The sequence below is a fragment of the Lissotriton helveticus genome, chromosome 1_1, assembly GCF_964261635.1.
Source record: "Lissotriton helveticus chromosome 1_1, aLisHel1.1, whole genome shotgun sequence".
Lineage (NCBI taxonomy): Eukaryota > Metazoa > Chordata > Amphibia > Caudata > Salamandridae > Lissotriton > Lissotriton helveticus.
The window spans coordinates 1,198,953,409-1,198,961,747 of NC_136057.1; the positions used below are offsets into that span (position 1 = coordinate 1,198,953,409).

The following is an 8,339-nucleotide window of genomic DNA, read 5'->3' on the forward strand; positions in this document are numbered from 1 at the left end:
CCCCACAGCCTTACATGGTGGTTGGCATCCGCATTCGTAACTGTGCCGAGGTAGCTCCCAGCCCCATTCCGCCTGGCCGTCTCTCAAGCGCTGACCAGTTGATCTCCATGAGCGGCCATTTTGAGGCGCCGTTGTGTGAAGGTCGTCTGTCGGGCTGGATCAACCTTATTCAGCCGAGTCGGCTTCTCCTTTGTGCAGGACAATGTCGGCCGTGATTTCCGATGTCCAATGCACCGTCTGTTACTGCATACGTGGAGGATCCAAGGGGTCAAAGGTCGCTAGGCGTGCTACCGTCCGGCGGAGCTGACACACTAGCCAGCCATTCCGCAGTGCGCCCTCTAGCGCCCCCCAGAGCAAATCCCTTCTTGCAGAAAGGCCAGGCTTGTTGAATAGCTTGCTCCTTCCGAAAGTTGGGTACAGAATTTAACACTGCCTACAATTTTTTCTAGTCATTTTCTTTGTGGGGGGTCATACTTATGCAAACAATCCCATGCTCTGATCCAGCCAACTTTGTGTGTTATGGTTGATTCATATTGCTTCTTACTGCTTAAAGCACTGCTATCGGCATGATACTCTATGCTACTGCCCTCTGCCGTACTGTCCTCTATTTTGTACTACTCTGCACTATGCCAGTTCTCCACATCAATGATCTACACAAGTTTACTCAAAAAATCAGCTGTGCGCTACTGCACGATACGAGACCACTCTGACACTACTCTGCAAGACTTGCCTGTGACCATGAATTCAATGACACTCTAGGGCACTGCACCACACCACTGCAATCTACTCTGCACCTGAACCCAAAGCACTCTACACCCCAACGCTTCTTATCCTCTGCACTCAAACTGTAATCCACTACCATGATCTTTATTTCACTCTGACCATTTATGCTACACCACAATTATGTGCCATTCTACACAGCTTCCTCCATGCCACTTTATTACACTAAATGCCACAACAGTCCTACATTCTGCACACCACCTTCTAAGGCACTATGCCACTCCACTTTGACACACTATTTGACTCTATTCGATATGTTCTACTTAACAATATTCTACTCCTTCCATAACACAGCTTAATGCTACTCAATTCTCCTCAACTCAATGCTGCTAACTTTAAGCAATGCTCGTCAGCAGCCATGCTGGTGCACAACATGGCTGAACTTTGGCAAAGCTCTTGCATAGGTGAGACCTATTGGCTTTGCCAATGCTTTTATTTAATTCTAGTGCTGACTTCTTTTATTTCCCCACTCGAGGGGTCCCCCATCATAAGCTTGACCACTTAGGTGCCGAATCCCAGACCAGTGTCTTGTAGAAAGGATAGAATATTTAACAGTGATTCTTTAGAGCATATGTACAAGCCCCTATTGCTATGGGAATGATCATTTTTTCTGACATTCCTGTGGTGATATGGGCATAGGAAGCAGCACCAAAACTAAGACCTGGAAAAAGCTGGTATTGAACAGGCATTTTTGCTCTTTCCATGTGTGCTGCCTTGTGCAGCACACATGGAAAAAGCAAAATGCATTGGATTGTTTATGTTCCGGAAGGTAACCCTTCCCGCACTTAACCCATCTTTAAACAAAAATGACATTTTGTCACTTCTGTGTGCTGCGTTAAGCAGCACACACCATGACAAAAACTATCTTGAATATTTCAGTTTCAAGCAAATGGGCCATCTGTTCCAAAATAAGGCAGGGTTTAGTTTCTCTAGCCAGTGTACACTGGGAATGAGTTCTCGTCAATGTCTGTCTTGTTTGCCATTTGAAAATCCATTGACCCTTCATAATATGATGTTATGGGCATAGTGCAATTTTGCAATACAGCACTGCTTTGCCCCTTTCATTGGAAAAAAGGTGGTACTATCAATGAATTTCTGTATGTATGTAGTCCTAAGGCATAGTAACAGGTGCCTCCATTTTTTTAAAGGTGTTTTACATTTAGTAGCGATTACAGTTTTTTTAAGCCTAGAGGTAAAAAATCAAATTTGAAATATACTCATGGAAGACCTGAACTAAAATCTGTGCTGAAAATGGAAATTTATAAGTTCTTGCACTCATCTCGTGGGCCTATAACTAACCCTGGGCGAAGCACTATGCTACGCTCGCGGAGTTTGTGAAGTTTTTGCAACTTCGCACTACGCGAGCTGCACGTAGCACAGTGCGAACCTGCATAGTGCAGCGTAGCGTAGTGCAGCGGTCATTTTTTGCTTGTTCGCGGCCCTGAACGTCATGTTCGCGACCGCGAGCAAGCAAAATAACATCCCGGCGAGATTCTCAACGCGAGGAGGTCAGGTTTCTCATTGTGAGTGGTTGCGCATGCTCGCAACCGCTCTCAATGAGAAACTACCTGTTCGCGTTGAGAAAGCTGCCGCTCGAGTAATAATCTACTCGAGCAGCAGAAAACTACAGCTCGCACTGTGCAAGATGCCGTTTTCAATGCTTGCACAGTGCCGGATGCTTGTCAGCACTGTGCAATCATTGAAAACGCATCTTGCAGAGTGCGAACATGCTATTACGCAGCTCGCGTAGTGCTACATGAAGTTCGCGTAGTGCGAAGTGCACTTCGCGTAGCTTCGCGTAGCGCTACTTCGCGAACTACGCCCACCCCTACCTATAACGTGGTCTGGTCACTGATAACCTTTTTAGGTCGCACATGTGCTGCATGGGAGGGCCTTTAGCCGTCGCTCTGCTCATTTTGAAGCACAAACTCGTGCTTGTGGTGGCATCCACCTTGTGGGAGCGAGCAGCGGCGCGCACAAGCAGCTGCTGCTTGTTTTAAAGAAACAAGAAATATTGGCGTAGTTGTCTATGCCCAACTGCTAGAAGCTGCATGTAGAAGAATCAGTTGCAAATACCAAGCATCGGAGTTACTGAATTAATGTTTACTGACCGTGACAGTGTATGACATAATTCTGCCCCCTTGTAGCAGTACCAGGAAAATCGTCTTGTCAAATTCATGTTACAGGGCCAATGGACTGCTTTTCTCCCTAGATTGGTTTCAATTCATGGTCAAACTGGGCAGTTTCCCACCCCCCCCCCTCACCTTCCGAGGAGCCCCCTGGTAAAGGGATCGGGACAGTGTGAAGTCAATAACTGCATGAGAAACTTTTTTCTTAACTCTGCAGATGGGAATTCTTACCAGAAACTTGGGTTGCATGTTTGAGCGGCCCGACCACAAGCCTCGCTCACCCAGACAGTTGGTGGCAATTACATTTAAAAACAATCTGCCATGTCGCTTTTCTTGTTAATTTTTTTTGGTTTACACAAGGACAACTTCATTTTTTGTCCTCTCTCTGCATCTCTATGTACAACATCTGCAACTGTCTACTTCTACTCGCTCTCAACATCAGCTCTTTACCCCGCACTCTCTCTATTCCGGACATCTATCTACTACTTTCTCTGCCTTCTAATTCACCACTGTTCCGCTCCCCTATCATCTCTCACTGCCTCATATCCCGCTGTACCCCACTTCCTGCGCTCACTGCCTTATATCCCTCTGTACCCCACACCTCCCGCTTACTGCCTTATATCCCTCTGTACCCCACACCTTGTGCTCACTGCCATATATCCCCCTGTGTCCCACACCTTGCGCTCACTGCCATATATCCCCTGTGTTCCACACCTTGCGCTCACTGCCACAACATGTCCCTCTGTACCCCACACCTTGTGCTCACTGGCACATATTCCTCTGTATCCCACTCCTCACACTGGCTCACTTTACCCTGCCATTCATCTTCTATGTGTTCTCTCCCCTTCCACTCGTTCTACCTCTGTTCACCCCCTTCTTTTAATACCTTACCCCTTTCTCCATACCTCTACTTCTTTTCCTCTTCAGTAACATCTCGCTGACACATCTCTGCACTTCCTTTATATCAACGCACCCCTCTACCTCACTTGTCTACCTCAGTCTTTATTCCCTCTTCCTCAGCTGTCTCTGACACACCTCTCAATCTCTACCTAGCCCTACGACAGCGTTATTCTCCGCTCTCCTTATTTGATTTACCTGTCTGCACCTGAATCTTTTTCTTCTACACCTCACTTCTTTGTCTACCCTTCTGTTTGCCTCACTATGGTTTTTACCTGAGCCACCTTTCAGTGCCTCTTCCCATTTTGCCTGCCTCCCTCACAGCGCTCTCCTAGCATGCATCTGTTTCTCCCCTCACCACCATGCCTGCCTCTACCCCCCTTACCTTTCTAAGCAGCCTAACTTCAAATTGAGTAGGTCATATTGTGCTCCCGACATCGAGACCCAGCCTCCTAGCTTCTCAACATGCCCAGATATAACAACAGCCATTGGCATAGCCAATAGGTCTAACCTTTGGGACCTGCCGCATAACCAAATACTTATAAGGTCCCAAAGGCGAGACCTATGGGCTATGCCAATGCTTGTTCTCATTTTTTTATTGGCTGTAGGCATTCTATTTTATGTTATTCCGTGTGTTTCTGTCAGCTGTTTTCCATTGGCAAAGTAATGAATTCATTAGCTTTGGTGGAACTTCTTTTAAGTGTCTCAAGCAACGATCGTGAACCCTCTCACCTCCCAAACATGCACTCACTCTAGAGCTCCCTTTTGTTGCAGAGGCCAACGCTTGTTATTACACATCCTTCTGCTTCCGGTCTCTGTGCAGTCCTTTCAAGTTATTTGCACGACTCATTGTATTTCTTTTCACAGCCCTCATCATTTCTTTGCACTCATCTAGAGTTTGTGCGCTTATTTAGTTACGCTAAATTTAATTTTCAGCACTCACCAGTTGCCCCGGGGCAACGCGCACTCACCAGTCACCCCGAATACGAAGCAGGCACTCGCTCTAGTGCTCCCTTTTGTTTCCGTTACTTGCTATTACAGATCCTTCTGTTTCCGGTGTCTGCGCATTTTGAGTTTTTTCACGACTCATTAGTGTTCTTTTCACAGCCCTCTGCATTTATTTGCACTCGTCTGGAGTGTGTGCTCTCATTTTGTTAAGCTAAATGCAGTTTCTACAAGAAAGACTGCAGAGGAATAATTTCTTATGTGGCGATTCCGTGTGCCTCTGAAATCATTCATTTTGTCGGATATTATCTTCTTGGGTTACCTGCAGGTCAGTCACAATGTTTATTTTGTTCCAAACTCAGCTTCATGGGAAAATTGTTAATAATGCTACTGAATGGTTTTGGTTTTACAAGATCTGCAAAGTAATGTAAGCTGTGAAATTCCTTTGAAGGTGAGGTTCAAAGTTCTTGGCACTCAAAGACTCTGCACCCCGAATAATTATATGCTGGAAACATATCAAAAAGTCTGTTCTGATTTGAAATAGATACCATGCCAACATTTGGTCTAAGAACAGCCTGTCTAGGTACCTTTACATTTAACTTCACAGCTCCATACACCCTGAGACGCCTGGGCCTCGCTGGACACGTAAACGCTGCTTGGGGCTCTCTTTGTGTATCAGGTCTCCAGTGTGCATATCAGTGTAGTGTTGAGACCCAGATATATCACATATATCATCTGCAGATATGGTATGGCTCTGCATCCACAAGCATTCTTGATAGTTACCTTCACTCACAGGGCAGCCGCCAAAACAAAGTTCACAGGGTCACTTTAGCAGAGCTGTGAAGAAAGGTGGTGGCTGAATGGTGGGGAATTCGTAAACATGCCACATCAGACCAAAAATAAACGACAAATCATATTTTTATTGCTAAACGTTTCTAAACCATGTTTTTTATATGCATTCACATCTAGTAAACGTTGATAGCTATTTTAAAGCATCCAGTTTCGGCATTGCATGAAAACAACTTAAGAAAGGTTCAAGCAGGTAGCAAGATTTATTTATTTAAAATGATTAAGGAAAAAACTATATTATGCTTCAAATATGATTGGCATTCTGGAGCACTGTGAGTATTCACACTTTTGGTTAGGTAATGTAATCGCTAATAAAATAGTTAGTAATGCTATTTTCTTGTTGTCATTTTGAAAAAATAAACACTGACCACACGTAATATTGTCTCATGATGGTGTTTGAAGATTGATAGTGCCTGACAATTAGGTGAGGTAGTTTTGATGATGTCAAATTATTAGTATTTTATCTTTCTTTGTTATTTTCGTATCAGAATGTTGGAAAATGATTATGTTTGATGATTGGCTGAACTTGTCTGCTGATAAATGTTGTCTGATAATTGGATGGCATTGTGTAATGATATCAGATGATGGGTAATGTCTGATGAACGGCTGATGTTATCTAATTATGTCAGATGATTGTTATTGACTCATGAATGGGTAACTTTTACCTGTTGATGTCAGATGATTGTGTGAGAATGCCTGATGCTAGAATATAATGTCTGTCGATAATTGATTTCCATTCTCTAATGATTTTTTCAGATCTGCTGATAATGTCTGAGTGTATGATTTTGTCTGATGACCAGGGTAAAGTTTTGTCAATGGCTGCTGAAAAAACAGTTGTTCATTGGCAGTGGGTTCCGTGAAGAGAGGTTTACTTTTTAGGTCGAAGTCTACCAGACAGCACAGCTGTCTGGCTTGCTAAAAATGTATTGGGGACATGCAGAAACTTCCTTGGGCATGCATTCCACCCGTTTCTTTCCATTGACTTTATGTTTGTGACTGACATTTTCTTGCTTTCTATCTTCTGCCTTTATTTGTTTTATGCTGTACATTTTCGGTTAGTCCTTCCCACTGAGCAAAGCCTTTTCACACTACCTCTCCATGCATTCTTCCACAACTGCCCATTTCTGTAAACAGGCCTGTAGATCTTGTTTTGCTGATCATTAATGAATTTCGTTAATCCTCAAAGGTAACACAAATTGAATTACACAGCAATAATAAACATTGTCAGGCTAAATCTAAATTAGACAAATAACGTGTTATATTAATACAACAATTATTGTTATTATTTAGCTCTCTGATCATTGCTTTCTACTGTCTCAATGATCACAGTTTACTCCAGTTTTACTTGTTGATGTGCACATAGTAATTGTGGTCAACTAGAATGCGGAATGAAATCAGACTTGGTACAGAATGAAAGAATGCATCAGTGAGAAAGGTGCAACTGTGTTTCTGCTTTAGTTCCTCTTTAGAAAATTCCACTGGAGTCTGTATCTGTCACTCTGTCTCTACATGATTGATCCCATCCATAGGCTCATAACTCCAAGTGATTCGGACTTAGACTTGAAGCAATGCTTGAGGACAGTGTCAGACTCAGCAGGGCTCTCAAGTGGAAGTTGAAAACACTCAGGGGCATATTTATGCAACAGTAACTCAGCAGGAAAGGGCAGGAATGTGCTGTATTTATAGGAATAAGGTGCATTCCTGTCCTTTCACCAGCACTGGTGCACAATGGTCTGCCTAGTGCCAATGCAGGCACCCTTGCACCATGGTCCAATGGTGCATGGGTGCCTGTGTTGCAAGCAGGATTGTTTTTGTTTAGGAAGTGGCACAAAAACAATCTTGAGATGTATATTCCTTTTTCTACGTATGCTGCAGAATGCAGCACACTAGAAAGAGGAACTAACTAGGAGAAATAAAGATACTTCTCCTCTTTATGCCATCACTGAGATAGCTTATCTTTTTGGCACAATTCCAGATCTACCAGTGATGGTAAATCTTGAAATGTGTCAAAATCCAAGGGTGTTCCTTGGGAATACCCAAGCAATGCTCATAGAATGCCTTCCCAGGGCAGAGTAACGCAATGCAGCAATTTGCGCGGCAATGTGTTACTTCCAATTTCTCATGCCACGCATGGCCATAAAAAAGTGGGCTTTCGTGGCTTGATAAATCGCATTTTAGGGTTCAAACATTGTGTGGTCCAAACGCAAATAAAATCTTGATAAATAGGGACCTCACTGTGGAGATTAGTCTCAAAGTTATTCTTCAGTGAGGTACACTCTCGGACCAACAGGTGCAAACACTTGAAAAATGAGGCTTTACAATGAATAGCTTCTACAAATACACACATGTGCACACACAAACACCCACACTTACACAAATTTACATAGTATTATTAACGCTTGGTCAGGAATCATTCGATTGAGTGCATGATCAGGAATTATTGAAATGAGATATTTACACATGGAGAGCAAACTTGCAGTGCTAATGTGTTAAATTCTTTGCAGAAGTATGTTTTTTGTGTTTTTTTAGTTTAAAGAGCTTTATTGAAATAACTTAGAAACATAGGTACAATGTATCAGAATATTTAGATGTAAAACAGCTAATAAATAGTATACTGAATATATGAATTAGCAGAATAAAGGACATAAGAAATCTATCACTAGTATATAAGTATTCTGGCAAACACAGGCTATAATAGAAAATTGTACTAAGATATAAAAAAGCATTTTACACATTTTT

General features: G+C 43.0%; 1 non-coding gene across 1 annotated transcript; it reads left to right on the forward strand.

Moving 5' to 3' along the window:
• The first annotated feature begins 327 nt into the window (after nucleotides 1-327).
• On the forward strand, nucleotides 328-422 carry LOC144781063 (small nucleolar RNA SNORA35). Its single transcript, XR_013600866.1, has one exon. It is a non-coding gene; the product is annotated as a small nucleolar RNA SNORA35 (small nucleolar RNA).
• The last annotated feature ends 7,917 nt before the right edge of the window (nucleotides 423-8,339 follow it).